The following is a 22,681-nucleotide window of genomic DNA, read 5'->3' as shown; positions in this document are numbered from 1 at the left end:
AACCAGATCCAATCGTCCTGTGTGTATGAGCCTTTACACTTGCTATCGTATGTTGTCTGTTTTCAGCCTTCAATCTCTGGCGCCCTGACTTCCTTTGAAATACAGGGAAGGTTGTAAAATATCCAGTTAAATATAATACAGGTTGAGTCTCCCATATCCAAAATGCTTGGGACCAGGGGTATTTTGGATATCGGAATATTCCATATTTTGGAATATTTGCATAAAATAATGAAATATCTTGGAAATGGGACCCAAATCTAAACACAGAATGCATTTATGTGCTATATACACCTTATACACATAGCCTAAAGGTCATTTTATACAATATTTTAATAATTTAGTGCATCAAAAAAAGTTTGTGTACATACATGAAATTCATTTACGTTTCATATACACCTTATACACACACAGCCTGAAGGTTATTTTATACTATATTTGTAATAATTTGTGCTTTAAACAAAGTTTGTGTACATTGAACCATCCGAAAGCAAAGGTTTCACTATCTCAGTCATGCTAAAAATATTCCGTATTTCTGAATATTTGGATATGGGAGACTCAACCTGTATATAGTTACATTTGCAGTCCCTTTTTCTAAGAAATTAAATGCCCTTTATTACCTGCAGTAATTTCTTATTTCTCCACTTTGACAGCCTGATATTACTAGAAAGGCTGCAGCCATAAGATACCTACTAGCAAAAGCATTTGTTTCAAATACTTTTGCAAATTTCCCCATCTGGTCTTGGATTCTGAGGACACAGGACTGTATTCAGAGCCACTCGCAAAATGCGAACGTTCGCTCTGAATGAGGGCGGCCGCATCTAAAAAATGATCCGGCCTCCTGGCCGCTCACTAGGCTGTGGGTTACCACCCACAGCCTTAACAAGTGGCCAGGATCATGGTCAAGACCATCGCGACCACCGGGGCTTGCGACGAGACCCTTGAGGTAGGGTCTCATCTGCCGCAAGCCCCAGAGAGCTTTCGGCTCTAATAGAGCCGGAAGCTCTCCCACTGACATCACTGGTGATGTCAGAGGGGCCGCCCACAAACGGCAGGCGTTCGCTTGGGAAAGCCTCAGTTTGTGAAGCCACCCCCCCCGCCCCGCCTACAAAACGGGTCGCGCTGTCGACTAACATCGACAGCCATCCCTTTTGTAGAGAGCCACGGAGCGAGAGAATTTATCTTTCTCTCCGGGGCTTGCGCACGTGTAATGCAGCCTCTGCACCTGCGCACAGCCAAACATCGACCCGCTTGCAAGCACTCAGGCACTTGCAAGCGGGTCTGAATGAGTCCACATTCCCAGTCTAGAAGCCTCAACCCTCCTAAAGCTCATAGCGATTCCAACTAGGAGTGTTCCTTGGTCTCATGGATAGATTATATAAATACACAATGTCATCCAGCAGTGCTGAACATCCAACACGTTCTAACCAAAACAGACCGGCCTCCTATGTCTCCTCCCCCCTTCGTCTCAGCCACTCAGGTTAAGGTTCTAGGAGGCGTGTGACGCCACACCCCAGACCTAATAGCCACGAGCAAATTTCTTTGCAGTTTTAAACCCTTCACCTGTTAAATGACATTACAAAAGCAAGGCATAGAAATTACTGCAGGGACTAGCAACAGATCCTTGTATTTATTAAGCTTCAGCACAGTTAGCCTGTTAGGCACGCAAACTGCACGGGATAATAATTGAGCCAAGCACGTGCATTGCGCGCACGGAACAAAATGCATTTATATTAATGCTTATGCAGAGATGTTCGCGTTTCTGTGGCTGGGCCGCACCTGCCCTTGCTTTGGTTTGATAACTGTCCTTATTAGTGTGCACTTAAATTTTCTGCACCAAAGACTGGGCTGATGCGTCTGAAAACAGGCGTGCTTACACGTACGCGCAATTGTGTATAGAGCGTAATTCCGTTGACAAGCCCTCACTGAACTTGGCCCACATTAGAGAACCTACTCGGTGGCAAGTGGAGATGCGCCTGAGATGCGTATGATTTTGCAACGCCGCAGTCGCGCATGCTTAGTATCGGATCATGCGCAATGTGAAAACACGCAAGACACGCTCCACAAACTAACTTGCGTTCAGTTCTGCAGCAGCCCCAGTAGGTTTAGGATCATGCATCCATACAGGATAATGAGCGAGGCTGGGGAATGTTTCACACTCTGGTCGCCCCAGAAAACGTACTTGGTGCATAATTACTGTTGGTAAATACTATAGTATTCCGTGGTACACATCTTCCCGACTGACCAAATTATGAATAACGTATGCTTGGTACACATATGGAGCTTAAAATCTATATTCCCTACCCCGTGGAAGCCAAAGAAGCTATCAGTATGTCTTTGGAGTGTGAGGGGACAGCTTAGCACCCGCAGGGTACCCTCGCAATACCCTGATCAATATGGAAGCCGCAACCCCAATGCTGTGAGGCAGCTATACCAACCACTGTGCCCCCGTGCTGCCCACAATACTGAGTGAATGTACAGAGGACATAAGTAGCATGAATAAAACTTGGGACAAATAGAAATTTAATATACATTTCAGCTATGTTGTTTTATAAAGTGTCCAACTGTCACTTCCATAACAGGCACTTCGCCCACGATTGGGCTTTAACTCCCACGATTACGACCATAGTTACTGTAAACACTTCACTAACAGACTCTCAAATCTTCCCATTAACCATTTAATGCAGCTTCATAGCACATTCACAGTACGGTCACTGGAGAAATCACACTCAGCGGGGGAAAGATGGGCCTTGACCTAATGCGATTTGTATTTTTTCTAAGGATACCTGTGGATTCTACTTAGAGGATCAGATCCCCATGGCCTCTTACCACAGGGTGGATAGTAGCTGGATAGCTATTAAACGTTATATCTTTTTAACATGTTCCTTAATTCTAGCTCTCTCCATATATACCTTGCACTCCTCTTGGCTCATCCTCTTTATCTCTCAGTTTGTGCCATAACCCTGCACTCACAGTAACACCAATGTGTGTGTCCTCTATTCCTACTGCATGGACATCATACAGTCTATACGGCAATGACAGAGCAAAAGCATCACAGGATTCCATGTAATATCTGCCATGTCCTCTGGGTAACCAGGACTTTAGATGGGTTTAGCCGCTTTACATGACTAAAACCAGTCTAAATGGGCGCTTATGGGGGTCGATTCAATGGTTTTTTTTTGTAGTGTTAAATAATGGGCGCCCAAAAACAGTTAATTGCTATATCGGGCGCCCAGTAATGCAGCGGGGAAAAAAAAAATGATATTAGAATATATATATATATATATATATATATATATATATCTATATCTATATCACTAATCCACGGCACTCACCATTCCTAGTTTTGGGGTGCAACATGGTATGTGACCACATTGTTTAAATAGAAATCACAGGGGCTCTGCACTCACCATAATAACTAATAATAATAAACATAATAAACAGTGGGGTTTGGAATGGTGAGTGCCGTGGATTAGAGCTTTTTGTTTATTATGATTAATTTTTATAATTAATCATTTTTGTGATCACATTTTCTCATGCACCCCTATTAACTAGTTATCTAACTTGTGTCAGCTGTTTTCCTAGGTGCTTTGCAACAGGTGTGCTTGGTGACTGTCTCACATTTAAAAGCAAAGTTGCTGTGAGCTTTAAACCTTGATAGCATACCCTGAGTTTAACACTAATGTGATGGCTATGTCCATGTTATAATTCTGAGCAATAGAGTAGGGACTTGCAGTAAAGTGGGGTCCCGTGACGATGGGCTGCAAGCTTAAATGCATTGATCAATTCATAAACCAAAACCCCACTGTTTATTATTATTATTATTAGCTATTATGGTGAGTGCAGAGCCCCTGTGATTATATATAATATATATATATTTTATTTTTTTTTTTTTTTTTGAACCATCCCCCATAAGTGATATTCTAAAGATCAGTGGGATGCCCCCTGACATTTTTAGGGTTCTGCAAATGCTATACTGGATCAATGAGCTTTTGCTAATGAAAGTAAAAACTGCTCCTAAAACCAAAGTCCATCATTTGTAAGTTTCCGGAGCGGGATTGAGGATATAGGACATTAAGAGGCCCATTTATCAAAGTGCATTTGAGGTAAATTCCCCAAAAACACCTGTTTTCGGGGGTTTACCTCAAATACTTAGTATCCCCCGAATGTATGAAGGAGGGACCGCAGCAGGTATCTCCGATACCTGCTGCGATCCCTCCATTGCCGCCGGCAGCCGCCTCCCCCATAGGTTTCTATGGGGGATGCGATGCTGCCAAATGTATCATTATCAGGAATGCAAAGCATTCCCGATATTAGCCCCAGCAGCTAACGCTATCTAAAGATAGCGTTAGCCGCTGTAGCCTATGGGCACTTACCGCATATCAGCCGGCGGAGGGATCTGCCAAATCCCTCCGCCGGCAATGGGCGCCGCTCATGTGCAGTCCGCGGGACTGCGCATGCGCAGAAGCCCCGACTGCCCTCCGGAGACATCGCAGGGACGGGCTCTTTTCGGAGCCCGTCTCCCTGCAAGTCCCGGATAATACATCCGGCAGATAGGACCACATTTTGCAATGCGATCAGGGGCGGTACTGCATGCCCTGATCGCATTGCAAAATGCGATCATTAATAAATGGGCCCCAAAGTCATGATTGCAATGGGAGAGATTTCCTACACAAGGCAGCTGACTGTCTATCTCAGCCTACAGCAGCTGATAAGGGAGATCAGCTATTACTCTGCCACAAAGCACACAATAAATACACTGTCAAACAGATCAAGCTTTCATTTCCCAAAGGTATGCAGGGAAAATGTTACATACATCGTTGTGTATGTTACTAGTGGCTCTTTTGGTTGGGGAACCTATATTTAAAAGTAAGCGGCCCTATAAATACGATTTGCTATAGGAATCGTTTGTCAACAGGTTGGGTCATAACACGTTGAGACTATCGCTGACAAATGTTTACTTATACTTATATATGCGACCATCGGGCTTGCAACGAGACCCTTGTGGTAGGGTCTTGCCACAAGCCCGAGAGATTTCGGCTCTAACAGAGCCGGAATCTCTCCACTGACATCACTTGTGATGTCAGTGGGGCCGGCCCCAAACGGTAGGCGTTCACATGGGAACGCCTCCGTTTGGGCAGCCACCCCCCCGGCCCGCCCACCAAATGTGGCATGCTGTCACTCAACATCGACAGCACGCCCCCTTTGGTGCGAGACCAGGAGCGGCGGTTTGCCCGTCACTATCCGGGTCTCGCACATGCGCACGACGGAGCCGGCTCCATCGTGCGCATGCGCTCTGGGCCACCATCGACCCGGTTGCGAGCGCTCAGCGCTTGCGACCGGGTCTGAATCAGGCCCCCTGCTCCATCCAAAATATAACTCTCTGGGGCAAATTACTAAAAAGGTAGATTTCATTAATTTTTTATCAATTTAAAATCGATCTAAATCGATGTTGTGTTTCTGGGGCTAAATCACATTTACTAACAGACAATTTTGATTTGTTTATTTTAAGTGTTAGTAAATGTGTGATTTAGCACTACAAACACAACATTGATTTAGATTGATTTTAAAATTGATAAAAAAAAAAAAAAATCATCCTTTAATAAATTTGCCCTTCAGTTTGTGGCTTCATGCTGCCTCCATAACCCTCCTCTTATCATGACACTGCTCCAGTCACATCACTAATCTCCTGATATACTCTGTGCTGCTGGGACCCTGCTCCTTCCTCTATAGAACTCCCAGCCTGTGGAATCCTGCCAACTCCATTCCCCTCACCTGCACGATTTCGGGCCGATTGCCTGATTTTCGATGAGTCATAAGATGGATCCTGTAAAAACCGTGTATTATTTTAGTAAGATAAGATCCGATGCGCGCTCCCGCAGCTCCTATAATCAGATCTTATGATAACATGTGCAGCGTATATGTTCCATTGTATCGTGTGCAGATCGTGCCATTTATTCTGTTCATGCGATCCATCATGCAGCAATTCAAGTCATTCAAATGACTGTTTCCCTAATGAGCGCGTGAGGCACACGAGCGATCATACGACAGATCCTGTGCTAAGAAAAACAAACATGCTGCCGGGACTGCCAGGGAGCTCCGGGGAGTCAGATGCTGAATGGGAACATATGCTGGTCGTGCAGGTGTATGGCCAGCTTAACACATCACACATCTTCAGGGGCTGGCTGGCACATTATATCCTGGGGGAAAGGCCAATGCACTGGCCCATGAGCGGCCCATCCTTATAAGATGGTTTAAGGTTTGAACATGGGGTGATTTATCAAACATAAAAAGACGTTTTTTTTTTTTTTTTTGTGTAAACATATTTTCACTGGCCAAATTGTTTGTTTTCCCTTTGCCCTATATGGTAATGGGGTCCCGCTCATGATAACCACGCTGGGGAGACCTACTTAGGGTGGACCTTCTGGTACCGGTAACATCATTCTCACATGGTGTTGCCAGAACAGAGGAATTAAGAATAGCTTTATTTTTTTAAATAAAGCATCTGTGTAATAACAGTACTGGTAAAATGACTTCTTACACAAAGATAAAAGGTGCTTAATGATACGCTGCCGTTGCTCACCAGGGCTGCGCAGCTTCATCCACCTGTACCTCCTCCTGTGCCTTGGTTATCATATTCCCCACTGCCTGGCACAGTCAGCCAAGCAGCAACATATTTTAAAACAGATGATCAGAGAATGTGGCGTCGCTGGTGAGCTGTATGTACAGGGGGGACAGGAGGAACAAATCATCAGCCACACAGGTAAGGATATACACAAATACCAAAGTGGAGCAGAGGCACACATGGGTACTGAAGGAGGCACACATGGGTACTGAAGGAGGCACACATGGGTACAGGCAGTTGCACATATGGCCTGGGGCAGACAGAGACAAGTGCACATACAAAATTGGTGATGAAGTAATCAAGCCGAGGCGGATCTGGATCACACAAGAGTGTGTATGCTTTAGATCTATATGAAAAACCCTAGTCGGAAGGTACCATCGCGCACAGATGCATGGAAAGCACCTATGTATACAAACCCTGGTAAACAAGCTCTGGGTGTGAATTCCCAACTAGCTCCTCACACACTACAATGAATGACAGGTTTTGCTTGGAATTCTTTAACTTGCTGTTAAAGCAGCACAGTTACCACCAAGCATTGCACAATACACATATAGACATATATAAGATGTTCCTGATGAAGGTGCCATTAAAGCGCTGAAACATTGAAAGAATAACGCTGTATTAAGTGTCATTTATTGGATAATCTGACGTGCCGCCATCCTGTGATATATACGTTTTGCAGCGGCCACGCTGCTGAATTGGAGGGCACTCAGTGAGTACTCTATTTGGAATTATTTGAGTGCCTGACTATCTAACGCTAAGGGTGCCCCGGATTAACCCCGTTCGGTCTGGCATCCTTCGGCGTTCCGGCATTGGGATTAAGATAAGCGTCGATATTTTGACGCCTAGTTTAGCTCCCTTGTCGGGATTCAGATGTCGGTATCGAGACCACTCATAACTACATCCCCGCCATGTATCTTTATGGGTAGAACCATACCTCGCGTCACGTATTTTTAGGTTTAATCTGCAACTGTATATCAATTCCTTTGCAACAACAGTACTAATCTAGTGGTACACTGCGGGTGACTGTGTGTGCGCCAATGATGCAAATAAGATGCAAAAGTTCGGGAAAAGTATAAAACGCTACTGGCGAAGCATCTAAGTCGCACAATACTGCTAGGTGAATGAGGATACATCTGGGCAAAGGAGAGTGACTGAAAATTCCACCAATCCATTAACTTCCTAAGCCGACTACAGCAGCATGTTACAACTTGTTTGCTGCAACTGTTGAATCTAATCCTCCAACCCCCCGGTAAATATACAGAATGTGGATAATCCTACTTCTGAAACTGGTTAAAGCACAAAGGTGAGAGGGAGATAGACACCTGCACTTGACAGTATCATTCGATAAATAGGCACAATACAGAAAATAATACTAATTTCAGGATATGCCATCTCTTCTTAAATCTTACAATGTGCCCATCAATTGCCAGCGGAAATATGCAGAAATATCAATATTCTTACTTTCTCTTCTCCAGGTTGCAATAGAAACTTCCTCCAAGGCTCAATGGAAGCAGTGTGACCGGACTTTCAGAGGAAACCTCTGCATAGACGATCTCGTTACCTGAAACACCTCCTACATGTATACACACAGAGCACATGACAATAAGACCAACACACTGTATGTACTGTAGTTAGGCAGCAAGACGGCAGATTAGTACTAGAGAAAGGTCAGCACTGCTTTAGTTACAGAGGTCACAAAAAGGAACACGTAATCTCAGAATTCCCCCTGCAGGTTACCCCGAGTTACACCCTCATGCAGCTTTCACTACTTTGCATTCTGTTTGTCTGTAATATTGCTGTATATTATATATAATATTACGCAGATAAGGTGTCTATTTTTAAAGCCCTGGAAGCTGCTTCATATCCTTGGGCGATGAAAGTGAAAAGCTCTGCCGTATAATAATGATATTGCTGACAAGCACAGAAAGGAGACAGAGATAAAGCGGTGTACTTAGTCCAGGGGGCAGGGGGGGGGAATAAGAAAATACCCAATGTTATCTGCATGCAGACAGCAATTTACTCCTGCACGTTGCGATATTACAGTAGAAAGTCTAATCAAGGCTAAGGCAGTGTAAAAACAATCTGTATTAATAACAATAATAATACATTTGAATCTATTTAGAGGTCACTGCCTGCATAAAGGACCGAACAGATAGAACTTCCTTGTTAGGAGTACGCTCACTTAAAATAACCTACAATGGTCACATCCTAAAGAAGTGCTCTGACCGCAGGCATTGTGCAGTGTAGCAATAATCTGCCCTGATGCTCTGGGATAACAGTATGCAAAGTCATTTAGTACCATTGGATTTGAGGCTAAAGTAGTAAGGGAACCTAAAAGAAAAACAGCTCCTTAACGAGTTAAGTAAATTCATTATATACTTTTCATCCATTATTGATTTTTTTTTTTTTTTTTTATTACCTTCGGCAAAACTAAACACACAAAATGTTTATATATTTAAACTGTGCTCTATAACCATACGCTGAATGTCAGAACAGCACTGTTCATACAGCAACACATTGAGAAGTTGCTCCAGGCACGTTCCCAAATATCTATGAAATTCCTGGCCCACACGCCTAGGGCCTAATAGCACCGAGTCAGACGCAATGGAAGCTGCAATTTTTTGCCCTACATGCGTAAAATTAGCGGTCCGAAGTCTCATGCACCTCCGTCCGTGTGCGTTCGCAAGCGATAACAGGTTAGCGTGAAATGGGTGGCAAGTGGGTGGAAATCACTGAGTCGCACAGTAAAGCTAGTTTCCATAGGAGTGCCATGGGTGTCTGATTATTTATTAAAGTGTTGTTGAGTATTTGTAGTGGTTACACGATAATCCAGCCCCTTTTACAGCGATAATTAATATCAAGAATGGGGCTGGCAGAGATTCAGATATAATCCCCAGTGGTGACACCAGCTATGCACGGCAAAGCCACGCGTCGGCAAAAAGGGGACATCGGCCCAAACCTCCGTTTTAGTCACTCCGGGGGTCTGGGAGAAGAGGGCTGCCCTGGGGGACCAGTCAGTGTGCAGGAGCAGAGTGCTGCATGTAATGCTACAGTGCAGCACCCGCCTCCTGTCACTGAGGAGACGTCACTTTGATGTCACCTGGGTGCGGCCCGCACCCCCCTTGTGATTTCACTGATTATCACAGCTGTGTATAAGCACGCCATCACTGTGGGCGGGATAGGCTTCGCACAATGGGGCAGAAAGAACGAAGAAAAATAATTGTGGGCGGGGCAGATTTAGAATCAGCCCCCTAATCACTATACAAACTGCTTGGCTAAAAGAAAATGTCCTGTATGTTATAGCTGGGACGATGCCTTCTTACTATAGAACGACCAGTTCTACCCACTACAGAAGATATCATCCTGGAGGTTCTTTGCCAGCATAAACAGGAATCATATAAGTAATCTAATTCAGAAAAAATACATTGATTTACAGTATTTGCAGATTGAGAATGTACAGGTGATTTACTACAGGTGTAATGTATGCCATACGTCCACAGCCCCGATGCCCCGTTCTGCCGATCCAATCACCTGACATCGATGATCTGGGATCTGCCGGAGGATCGGGGAAACACTGCAAGATAATAATTCTCTGACACACCTGTCCGGATCATTTTTGGTTGGGATCGGTGAATCGAGGATTTCCAACATGCCGAGCTTCCCCAATCCCCATAGCTGATTTATGGGCCCTATTAGTATTTATTTATTTTCTGTCCTTGCACCTTAATGGACAGAACATGCCTGCTCACCGGACCTCACATGAGAACTGTAGAGCTTGAAAGACAGGAAAGTCAGACAAAAAAAAGGTAATGTTCATAGACTATTCACTGCCCGATTTTTGCGGTTATCGCGGAAATGCATGCACTAGCAGCCATTAACTGAAAGGGTATCTTGGTGTTTGAGTAATCACAAGCACCTGCACACCCCTTCCATTCATTTTCGTTCTTCAATGTGATATAATGGGAAAGACTTCTATTTCTGTAATCCAATGAAAATGGAAAAAACAAACATAAAAGCCGACACAGATGGTGTGTACCAGCATCCACCACTTAAAGCCTGTGATATCAATATACCGTGACCTCCCGTAGCTGCTAGCCAATCAGAAATGGGCACTACTTTTTTTTTATTATTAGTAGAGCAGCTATTGGGACCACAATCAGAATACTGGATTATGACAGATTAACAACGAAGAAAGACTATTATATAATAAAGCCGCAAATGAGGGTCTGAGAAATGTTTTATTGATATAAATTTTATTCCAAAGTGTAGGTTTCTCTCATTTATATTGTGTACTATATAGATGCAATGTACAAAAGTCTTCGTTATTTGACTCGGAATGGGTATGTAATGCCGGCTGTTTGGATGCCTCCCGTTAAAATATAGGCAGCGGCATCCCGACAGGGGTCGTGTAAGTATACTTACCCACCCCCCTTCTCCCCTTAACCCTCCCTTCTTGAAGCCTATCCCTAACCCTCCACATTAGTGCCTAAACCTAAGTCTCCCCCCTTCGTGCCTAACCCTAACCCCCCCCCCCCCCGCTGTGGTGTCTAAACCCTCCCCCAAAACTGAACGTTAACCCTGCTATGGTACCTAAACTTAACCCTCCCCCCACGGCTAACAGCTTAAACGCCCCGAACTTACATGGTTCAGTCTGTCGTCTTGTCTGTGTTCCGGCATCGACATTAAGATAGGCGACGGTATTTCAACACCCATCTAAAGTCCTGTGTCTGACTTCCTGCGTCGGGATTCAGACCAGCAGCAGGCCATCCGTCGGTCTGCTAACTACAACCCTTTAACTCTATAATACTGAAATGGCAATGCTCCCACTCCAGGGGACCAAGGGGGAGATGTATCAAACCTTAGAGAGAGAAGTTGTCCATAGCGACCGACCAGCTTCTGTCATCTTATAGACTGTGCCAGATAAATGACACAAGCTGATTGGTTGCGATCTGCAAATTCTCCACTGTATCTCTCTCTAAGGTTTGATACAACTCCCCTTAAATCTTTTTCATCATCACCACGACCACAAGGCGCCCGACACTTGATGGTGCATGTTGATTTTTGTTTTTTTTGCTTCCCCTCCCCATAGAGGCTCCAGACTTGTGCCATTTCCCACTATGGGCCGTATTCAATTAGTTTCGCACCCGCGGAAAAGTTTCGCCTGCTGGAGTTTTCGCCGACATCAAGTCTTTTGGCCGCAGAAACTTATTGTGTGCGTCCCTGCTATTCGCCGTATTCAATTGCAAAAGATGCAAAAAGGGCAAGCGGCGAATTCAGAACAGGCGGAAAGTGCTGTCAGAATAGGGGGAACCATCCTGTACCCCCCAAAATGATGCACTAACATTGGGGATCAATGCAGATGTGTCCGATAAAGCCCTAATAAAAGTGTTTGGGGTACATAAGTTGTTTCAATAGCTTCTTATTAGCGTCTTTGCACAAGTGGTGAAGAATGGCATGAAGCAGTATTTTTTGGTGAAAATAAATAGTCCTGTCAAATTTGGGGTACTTGAAAATGGGTGCTAGCATATTGTAAAGTCTCTAAAGTGAATTTTGAAACAAACCATGAAAAACGCACCTGTTACATACACCTGCAATCCTAAAAACACCTGCACACCCCCCAGAAGTCTATTTCACTAGTTTCTGTACTTTTCCTCCCACTTTGTGCTTTTTCACCCCCAAAATGAAAGTACTTTTTTGGGGGTGTTAAGTTTTTCTCTGGGATTTTTTGACATAGTTGTCCTTTGGGGGCTGTCCCCAGGGTTCTGAGAGGTTTCCCCACCTTTGCACCCCAAAATAACAATGTTGCACTTCTTTTCTCCTGCTATTCAGAGGCGAATCTTTTTGGCCTATTATATTGTTTTGACTTTCTGTGTAGTAGGCGAAAACCGGCTAGAATTGAGATAAGTTCCGACCTGGCGAAAAGATGCAATCGGCAATACTTTTTTACGGAAAACGGCTTTTTGCTTCTAATTGGATACGGCCCTATGACAAGAGATGCATAAGGCAACAAGTTTACCAGATATAGTGTAAATTGCCAAGTCTAGTGCTGGTTTCCTCTTTAGCAGGACAGGCACCCCCATGTTACTCATCCACCTTTTAGTGGAAACCAGAGCAGGCTGTTTAGCGCAGATACTAGCGTTCCCGCTAGGCTGTTTTAGCGGGCCGCGGCACCCTGCCCTCCAGAAGGAGGGCAAAAAGCGCCCTGCCCTCACAGCCTGCGGGTGCCATCTTCACCCGCGGGTCGCAGTGTCCCGCGGGTGGAGAATTGTGCGGTGACCCGGTCAACGCCGGAGAATAGACGCCGGGCGCATGCGCCCATCATCTATTCTCACTGTCTGCAGCGCTTGGTGGCTGCCCGGCGTATCCATAATTACCGGGCACGCCCCCAAGTATTACGAAAAGGGGACGCATCTTATCGACACGCCACCTTTTCATGGCCACGCCCCTTTTTCGGGCGCGCGCACAAAAGTTGCCCTCTCTAGCTCCGGCGCCCTGCCTGCCGCCAGAGCTACAGTGAACACTAAGATACTGAATACAGGCTCTTTTTTATTAAATTATATTCTAGTTGTACATCTCCCATTTATTTCAATGGGGTTGCTGCACACTGGGAATGAATGGGAAATTGTGCCATTTTCTGCCTTAATGCACTCGCAAAGCCTATTTGAAAGCATCCTGTGTATATTACCTGTAAAAGAGTTGGCATTCACTTTCACATGCAGGATACACTGATCATTAACCTAGTTCTTTTTTTCTTTTGCATTCATTTCTATTAATGTCTAAATGGTGTCATCAGAACAGGTATCACAGGCAATGTATAACCCTGATGGGGATAATACATACATTAAACATTATTTATGGATTACAACGAGATGCTACTTTGTTAAATTTTTTAGATTCCACTTCTCTCGAACCTCAGCAATCTATTTGTAGTAGCCCTAATATAGGGCGCAACACACATTAAGTACATTTACTAAATTGCCAATGAAAATGGACATGCCTAAACAACTGGTTTAAGTATACAATGTTCAGGGGGAAAAAAATTTCTTTTGTTTACAACAACAAACCTCATTATACAGGCAATACTGAATAACCTGCATATTACAGTCTACTATACAATCGCCCACCTCTGATCCGGGTGTTCTGCTATACTATGACGCAGGAGAAAAGATTTAAGAACACCGCGCTGGATAGAAGTCGGACTGTTTCCTAGTAACCATTGCAAAGCTTTAAATTATTTTAACAGATAAAAATATCCCAGTCCCTGTAACTGCCATTTAAAAATAGATGAAAAAAGGCGAAGAATGAAAATAAATGTCCTTAATGTACCAGCAATATAGGAGAAGCGTATGCTCGGACTACATTTCTGTTACCCATACCTGCCAATTACAGTGCAAAAATGTAACCTAACACGGGGATTTCAGAAAGGCGCACTGCCCAGCCCCAACGCAATATTGGGAACAATTCAATTAAACGCGAAGTGAATAGCACCGGCAATGAGCTCCCAGAGCTATTCAATCCATCGCGATGTTAGGTCGGGGAAGGCTCGTTCTCGCGCCTTAAACAGGGTGTGTAGGCGCGACAACGGGCATTCTCCGACTAAACTTCCCGGCGCAATGCTGTTTTCCCGGCTCTAAGGGCAGAAAACAGCATCGCGCCTGGACTTTTGTCGGATTTCTGCTCGCATCCCCGTGGTGCCTTCCTATGTGGAGTATGTAGCAAACAAATCTTCCAAGAACATAAGGAGGCGGCACTCATCCGGACTCATTTAAAAAGGTGCATATTTAATAAGCCGACGTTTCAAAGCCGGAATGACTTTGTCATCAGGGTGTAAAATTTAACATTTTACACCCTGATGACAAAGCCGTTCCGGCTTTGAAACGTCGGCTTATTAAATATGCACCTTACTTTTTAAATGAGTCCGGATGAGTGCCGCCTCCTTATGTTCTTGGAAGATTTGTTTGAGAGAAAAAAAAAAAAAAAAAAAAATAATATATATATATATATATATATATATATATATATATATATATATATATATATATATATATATATATATATATATATATATATACACATATACATATACACATATACATATACACACACACACACACACACAGTCAGGTGCTTAAATATTGGGACAGCGACAGAATTTTCATATTTTGGCCTCTATTCACCACCACAATGGCTTTGAAATGAAACAAACAAGATGGGATTTAACTGCAGACTTTCAGATTTAATTTGAGGGTAATTACATCCAAATCAGGTGAACGGTGTAGGAATTACAACGGTTTCTATATGTGCCTCCCACTTTTTAAAGGGGCCAAAAGTAATGGGACAAACTAAACAATCCTAAATCTAACTTTCACTTTTTAATACTTTGTTGCAAATCCTTTGCAGGCAATTACAGCCTGAAGTCTGGAACGCATAGACATCACCAGACGCTGGGTTTCATCCCTGGTGATGCTCTGCCAGGCCTCTACTGCAAATGTCTTAAGTTCCTGCTTGTTCTTGGGGCATTTTCCCTTCAGTTTTGTCTTCAACAAGTGAAATGCATGCTCAAATCGGATTCAGGTCAGGGGATTGACTTGGCCATTGCATAACATTCCACTTTTTAGCCTTAAAAACTCTTTGGTTGCTTTTGCAGTATGCTTTGGGTCATTGTCCATCTGCACTAAGAAGCGCCGCCCAATGAGTTCTGAAGCATTTGACTGAATATGAGCATATAATATTGCCCGAAACACTTCAGAATTCATTCTGCTGCTTTTGTCAGCAGTCACATCATCAATAAATACAAGGGAACCAGTTCCATTGGCAGCCATACATGCCCACGCCAGGACACTACCACCACCATGCTAAACTGATTAGGTGGTATGTTTTGGATCATGAGCAGTTCCTTTTCTTCTCCATACTCTTCTCTTCCCATCACTCTGGTACAAGTTGATCTGTGTCTCATCTGTCCACAGGATGTTGTTCCAGAACTGTAATGGCTTTTTTAGATGTTGTTTGCAAACTCTAATCTGGTCTTCCTGTTTTTTAGGCTCACCAATGGTTTACATCTTGTGGTGAACCCTTTATATTCACTCTTGTGAAGTCTTCTCTTGATTGCTGACTTTGACACATATACACCTATAGTGTTCCCTCTAGCTCCGGTGGGAGGCAGGGCACCGGAGCTAGAGAGGGCATGCCCGTGCGCGCGCCTTCGGCGCGTGACCGAGAAGGGGGCGTGGTAATCGAAAAGGGGGAGTGTCTATAAGACGCGTCCCCTTTTCGTTACTCTTGGGGGCGTGCCCGGCACTTACGGACACGCCGGGCAGCCCCCAAGCCCCTGCAGACAGAGAGAATAGATCCCGGGTACATGCACCCGGCGTCTATTCTCCGGCGGTGACCGGGTCACCGCATGTTTCTCCACCCGCGGGACACTGCGTCCCGCGGGTGAGAACGGCTCCCGCAGGCTGTGAGGGCAGGGCGCTTTTTGCCCTCCTCCTGGAGGGCAGGGTGCTTTTTGCCCTCCAGAAGGAGGGCAGGGCGCTGCGCCCCGCTAAAACAGCCTAGCAGGAATGCTACACCTAACTCCTGGAGAGTGTTCTTGATTTGGGAAACTGCTGTGAAGGGGTTTCTCTTCACCAGGGAAATAATTCTTCTGTCATCCACCACAGTTGTTTTCCATGGTCTTCCGGGTCTTTTGGTGTTGCTGAGCTCGCCGGTGCGTTCTTTCTTTTTAAGAATGTTCCAAACAGTTGATTTGGCCACACCTAATGTTTTTGCCATCTCTCTGATGGGTTTGTTTTGATTTTTCAGCCTAATGATGGCTTGCTTCACTGATAGTGACCGCTGTTTGGATCTCATATTGAGAGTCAACAGCAACTAATTCCAAATGCAAATGTCAAACCTAGAATCAACTCCAGACCTTTTACCTGCTTAATTGAAAATGAAATAACGAGGGAATAGCCCACACCTGTCCATGAAATCGCTTTTGAGTTGATAGTCCCATTACTTTTGGGCCCTTAAAAAGTGGGAGGCACATATAGAAACCGTTGTAATTCCTACACCGTTCACCTGATTTGGATGTAATTACCCTCAAATTAAATCTGAAATTCTGCAGTTAAAGCACATCTTGTTTGTTTAATTTCAAAGCCATTGTGGTGGTGAATAGAGGGCAAAATATGAAAATTCTGTCAATGTCCCAATATTTATGCACCTAAACACACACATATATACATACATATATACATATATATATATATATATATATATATACACACACACACACACACACACACACACACTACCGTTCAAAAGTTTGGGGTCACTTAGAAATTTCCTTATTTTTGAAAGAAAAGCACTTGTTTTTTTCAATGAAGATAACATTACATTAATCAGAAATACACTCTATCCATTGTTAATGTGGTAAATGACTATACTAGCTGCAAACGTAAAAGGAATATCTACAGAGGTGTTTCCATTTCCAGCAACCATCACTCCAGTGTTCTAATGGTACATTATGTTTGCTAAACGCGTTAGAGGCTAATGGATAATTAGAAAACCTTTATGTAATTATGTTAGCACAGAAAACTGTTAGAGAAGCTATAAAAACTATAAAACTGGCCTTCCTCTTAGCTAGTTGAGTATCTGGAGAATCACATTTGTGGGTATGTTTATACTCTCCAAATGGCCAGAAAAAGAGAACTTTAATGTGAAACTCGACAGTCTATTCTTGTTCTTAGAAATGAAGGCTATTCCATGCAAGAAATTGCCAAGAAACTGAACATTTCCTACAACGGTGTGTACTACTCCCTTAGAAGAAGAACAGCACAAACAGGCTCTAACCAGAGTAGAAAGAGAAGTGGGAGGCCCAGGTGCACAACTGTGCAAGAAGACAAGTACATTAAGAGTCTCTAGTTTGAGAAATAGACACCTCACAAGTCCTCATATGGCAGCTTCATTAAATGGTACTCGCAAAACGCCAGTGTCAACGTCTACAGTGAAGAGGCGACTCAGGGATGCTGGCCTTCTAGGCAGAGTGGCCAAGAAAGCGCTATATCTGAGACTGGCCAATAAGAGGAAAACATTAATATGGGCAAAAAAAACACAGACATTGGACAGAGGTAGATTGGAAAAAAAAGTGTTATGGACAGACAAATCGAAGTTTGAGGTGTTTGGATCACACAGAAGAACATTTGTGAGAAGTGAATAGATGCTGGAAGAGTGCCTGACGCCATCTGTCAGGCATGGTGGAGGTAATGTGATGGTCTGGGGCTGCTTTGGTGCTAGTAAAGTGGGAGATTTGTACAAGGTAAAAGGGATTTTGAATAAGGAAGGCTATAACACCATTTTGCAACGCCATGCCATACCCTGTGGACAGCGCTTGATTAGAGCCAATTTCCTCCTCCAACAGGACAATGACCCAAAGCACACCTCCAAATAATGCAAGAACTATTTAGGGAAGAAGCAGGCAGCTGGTATTCTGTCTGTAATGGAGTGGCCAGCGCAGTCACCAGATCTCAACCCCATTGAGCTGTTGTGGGACCAACTTGACCGTATGGTACACAAGAAGTGCCCATCCCTATCCAACTTGTGGGAGGTGCTTCAGGAAACGTGGGGTGAAATTTCTTCAGATTACCTCAACAAATTAACAGCTAGAATGCCAAAGGTCTGCAATGCTGTAATTGCAGCAAAAATGGGATTTTGGTACCTACCGGTAAATCCTTTTCTCTGATGCCACAGGGGACACTGGAGGTGCTTACGCTGGGGTATAGAGGCATGGATAACTGGAGCCAGCACTTTAAATAATTTAGAAGTGTGAAGCTCCTCCCTCTCTATGCCCCACCAGCCCTCAGTTTAGAAAATGAAGACCGAGAGGAGATGGAGAACAAGCGGAGTAAACAAAAAAAAACAAAAAAAAAAAAAAAGAGGAGAGAACGCACATGACAGAAGCATTCAACATACGGAACGAGCCGAACAGGCAGGCTAAGAGCGCAGAGGTGGGCGTCCAGTGTCCCCTGTGGAATCAGAGAAAAGGATTTACCGGTAGGTACCAAAATCCCATTTTCTCTTTCATCCACTAGGGGACACTGGAGGTGCTTACGCTGGGGACGTCCCAAAGTTTTCCCCACGGGCGAGAGCGCTCTGTGGCACCTGCAGAACAAGGCGGCCAAAACGGGATGCCGAAGTAGCACTATCATAAGCCTAATGAATAGTCAGCCGGATCCAACGTGCCAAAGTCTGCTTAGACGCCGGCAAACCCCTCCGAACAGCATCATAGAGGACAAAAAGCGACTCAGACTTGCGGAGGGACGCTGTCCTGGCAACATAGATGCGGAGAGCCCTAACCACATCCAAGGTAGAAGATCCACCAGAGTCCTCGAGCAACGACGGTACCACAAAAGGCTGTTTGATATGGAAAGCCGACACAACCTTGGGAAGGAAGGTGGCTACCGTCCGGAGTCCGCCCTATCAGCATGAAACACAAGGTAAGGTGGCTTACAGGACAGAGCACCCAATTCCGAAACTCTACGAGCCAAAGAGAGACCCAGGAGGAGGACAGTCTTCCAAGACAGGTACTTAAGATCGACCTCCTCCAAAAAGGTTCAAACATGGGCGACTGAAGAAACAGAAGCACCAAGTTTAGGTCCCAGGGGCTATCGGAGGTACAAAAGGAGGCTGCACGCGCAAGACCCCTTGAAGAAACGTCTGCACCTCAGGAATGAGGGCCAATTTTCTTTGAAAGAAAATGGAGAAAAAAACCTTTAAAGTTCCCAGCCGAAGGCCAGAATCCAGACCCGTCTGAAGGAAAAGCAGAAACCGGGACAACCAAAAAGTTCTAGACTGATGCCCCCGACTGGAACACCATGAGATATAAGCATGCCAGATGCGATGATAATGCGCAGCCGAAACAGGCTTCCTGGCGCACAGCATGGTGGGAATAACCGCGTCTGGGATGCCCCTGCGTCTTAGGATATCGGTTTCAAGAGCCACCCCGTTAAACGCAGTTGCGCTAAGATGGGGTGTATGAATGTACCCTGCTGCAGAATATCCGGGCGTAGAGGGAGGGGCCATGGATCGTCTGACAATAGGGACCGAAGGTCCGAGAACCAACTTCTCCGAGGCCAGTTTGGAGCTACGAGAATTACAGAGGCTGATTCTTGTTTTATCCTTTTTAGAAGACAAGGAGGAAGCGGAGGAAAAAGGTAAACAAAGTCGTAGATCCACGGACTTGTCAGGGCGTCTACCGCTTCCGCCTGCGGATCCCGAGTTCTTGAGACGTATACTGGGAGCTGACAATTCAATTGCGACGCCATGAGGTCCACCTGAGGACATCCCCATCGACGTATCAGTGCGTTGAACACCTCTGGATGAAGCTTCCATTCCCCGTGATGCATATCCTGTCGATTTAGGTAATCTCCTTCCCAGTTGTCCACACCCGGGATGAATACCGCCGACAGGATTACTGACTGTTTTTCGGCCCACCAAAGGATCTGAGTTACTTCCCGCATAGCCATGCGACTCAGAGTCCCTCCTTGTCGGTTGATATAAGCGACGGCCGTCGCGTTGTCGGACTGAACTCTTACCGGACGAGACTTTAGAAAGTCTGTTGCCTCTGTAAGAGCATTGTAAATCGCTCTGAGTTCCAACACATTTATGGGCTTCTGTTCTTCTGTTCTAGAGGGGACCATCGACCCTGAAAGTGATAATCGAGGACTACTGCTCCCCATCCTCGAAGGCTGGCATCCGTTGTTACGATGATCCAGTCCCACACTCCGAATCTTCTGCCCGCTAACAGATTGTTGGATTGTGTCCACCAAAGAAGGGCCACTCTGGTAACCGGACTCAGACGGATCTGTCGATGAAGAAGCAGATGAGACCCTGACCCCTGTGCTAGCAGGTCCAGCTGAAACACCCTGGAGTGGAACCGGCCGAACTGTAGTGCCTCGAAAGCTGCTACCATCTTCCCCAAGAGACGCAGACAAAGAAGCAGGGACACCTTCCTTGTTCTGAGGACCAGCTGAACTAACAACCGGATATCCCGGGCCTTGTCTATTGGAAGAAAAATCATTTGTGCTGCCGTATCCAAGATCATGCTCAGAAACAGAAGTTTCTCGGACGGATTGAGATTTGATTTCTTGAAGTTGATTATCCAACCGTGTTGGATTAGGGTCTGATATGTCAGTAAGGCATTATTTGATAAAAGAGATACCGATGGAGCCTTGAGTAACAGGTCGTCCAAATAAGGGACTCGCTCTGAATCAGGGCCCTCCTACCTAAACTTGGAGCGGCCTTTTGGACGCTCGCATAGCTGTGGGTTACCACCATGGGAACGCCTCCGTCTGTCAGCCACGCCCCCGGCACGCCCACCAAAGGGGGCGTGCTGTCAATCAACATTGACAGGCTCCCAGTGTCAAAGTTCTGCCCAACATACACCAACGGGAGGTCCGACCAGGACCCTAATTCCCCCAAAACATGTCCAGGAGCCAACTGGACCACCTTGCATAACCAGACAAAACAAACAGACCAATGAATTTTATATATAATGGGGCATAGACGCTTAAAGTGAACGATATCAACAATAATGATATTGTTCAACGATATAGCGTTTGTATCGTCCAGTGAGTATGCACCAAATGACCAACGATGCGCGCTCACACGGGTCATTAACAATGTTTGCTACCGTGCAAACATGTAGGCCAATCTGACGATATCGTCAAAAACTGCCTGTTCAGGGATGTGGCAGGATGACATCATTGAACTATATCATTCAGTGTCTACACCCAATATCTTTCACCAATATCGCTCCTACAGAATATCATCTAGTGTGTATGAGCCTTAAGTTTTGTCGCTCTGTTGCCTTGTCACTATGTAGTCTAATAGCTCACTTTTTTATACTAAATAACTATGTAAGATTTGATAGATAGATAGATAGATGTCCCTGGTTTAGGATTCTGGCTATTTGTTCGGGCTAATCTCTTGAACCACTAGAAAGATTTTTATGAGGTTTTCACTAGGTGTATGAATTCATTCATCTGAGACAAAAGGGAGCTGAGCAGTGACAATTTTAGTGAAGCAAGTCACAGAAATAAAAACTTGCACCAAGCTGCTGTTTAGGAGCTACCCATGGTGCTCAAACAGCAGGAGAGCATCTGAAACTGAGGCTTGGAATGTTGCAAATCACAAAAAAAAAACCTGTTGTGCTGTATGAGTGAGCGAGTGACTTACTGATGCTGCAGGGCCGAGGGCTGCGAGCCAATCAGAGATAGCAATGTACCATGTTGCTTAGCAGCAGCCTAGAGAGTGGAGGGAGTCAGGGACTGAGCAGGGTCACATCTAAGGCAGATAGAGAATGAGAGACAATCTCCATCTAACCCATGAAGGTGCCTCGAAGCAGACACAGTAGCCAGGAAGGAGCCAGGGGATGCATGGCTTTCAGGAATTGAAGAAAAACAAAAACATAGGAACACCATTGTATGGAAGTCAGCGCTTTTCTCGGGCAGGGGAACTACGGCGAGGAAGCTCAATAGGATGCCCAGGAAATACAGGGTTGTGCAAAGAGAGCAGTGCTCATCGCCATGTTCAGCAGCCGGGTAAGGGTATGCATGGAGGCTGCGAAAATGCGCACAGGTGTCCCAGCCCTGGGGGCATGCTGCTGATGATACTTACAGTAGCTGCAATACAAATCTCTTATCCATGATCCTCCTGCCCTTCCCAGCACATCCCAGTAGCCGGGCAGCAGCTGTGGGGGTTGTGGAGACACTGGTGAGATGCAGATAGGGCCGGCAACAGAAATCTCGGGGCCCGGTACATTGATGTCTCTGGGGGCCCCACCTTCTCACCACCACCCCGAATCCTCGCACATCTCTCCCCTGCATGTGTGATATGTGAACATGATATGATAACTGAAAGATATGCCAGCCTTTAAATAAAGTAAAAATACACTATGACTTACCACACTTTCTCTGTCACGGACGATACAGGCTGTAGTTCTTGTCTGTTGTCTCTTGCAAGGTCTTCTTGATGACAGTGATGTGGATGCCTCAGGGGTAGGAGGGATGGTGTCTGCAT

General features: G+C 45.0%; 1 protein-coding gene across 4 annotated transcripts in view; it reads right to left on the bottom strand.

Annotated features, from left to right (window-relative positions):
• Positions 1-22,681, bottom strand: part of LOC148478435 (sodium-dependent neutral amino acid transporter B(0)AT2-like) — an 80,804-nt gene that overhangs the window by 32,485 nt on the left and 25,638 nt on the right. The window contains exon 1 of one of the 4 annotated variants that reach the window (XM_088455437.1): positions 8,087-8,178. The exons of the other annotated variants lie outside the window; for them this stretch is intronic. The gene's annotated coding sequence lies outside the window, so the exon portion shown is untranslated. Of the gene's footprint in view, positions 1-8,086; positions 8,179-22,681 lie in introns of those variants that run through there. 4 annotated transcript variants of the gene reach the window in all.

Source organism: Taudactylus pleione, unplaced genomic scaffold, assembly GCF_031769625.1.
Source record: "Taudactylus pleione unplaced genomic scaffold, aTauple2 ptg000655l, whole genome shotgun sequence".
Classification (NCBI taxonomy): Eukaryota; Metazoa; Chordata; class Amphibia; order Anura; family Myobatrachidae; genus Taudactylus; species Taudactylus pleione.
The sequence above is the reverse complement of the archived record's forward strand: the minus strand, read 5'-3'. Positions and strand labels throughout refer to the sequence as shown.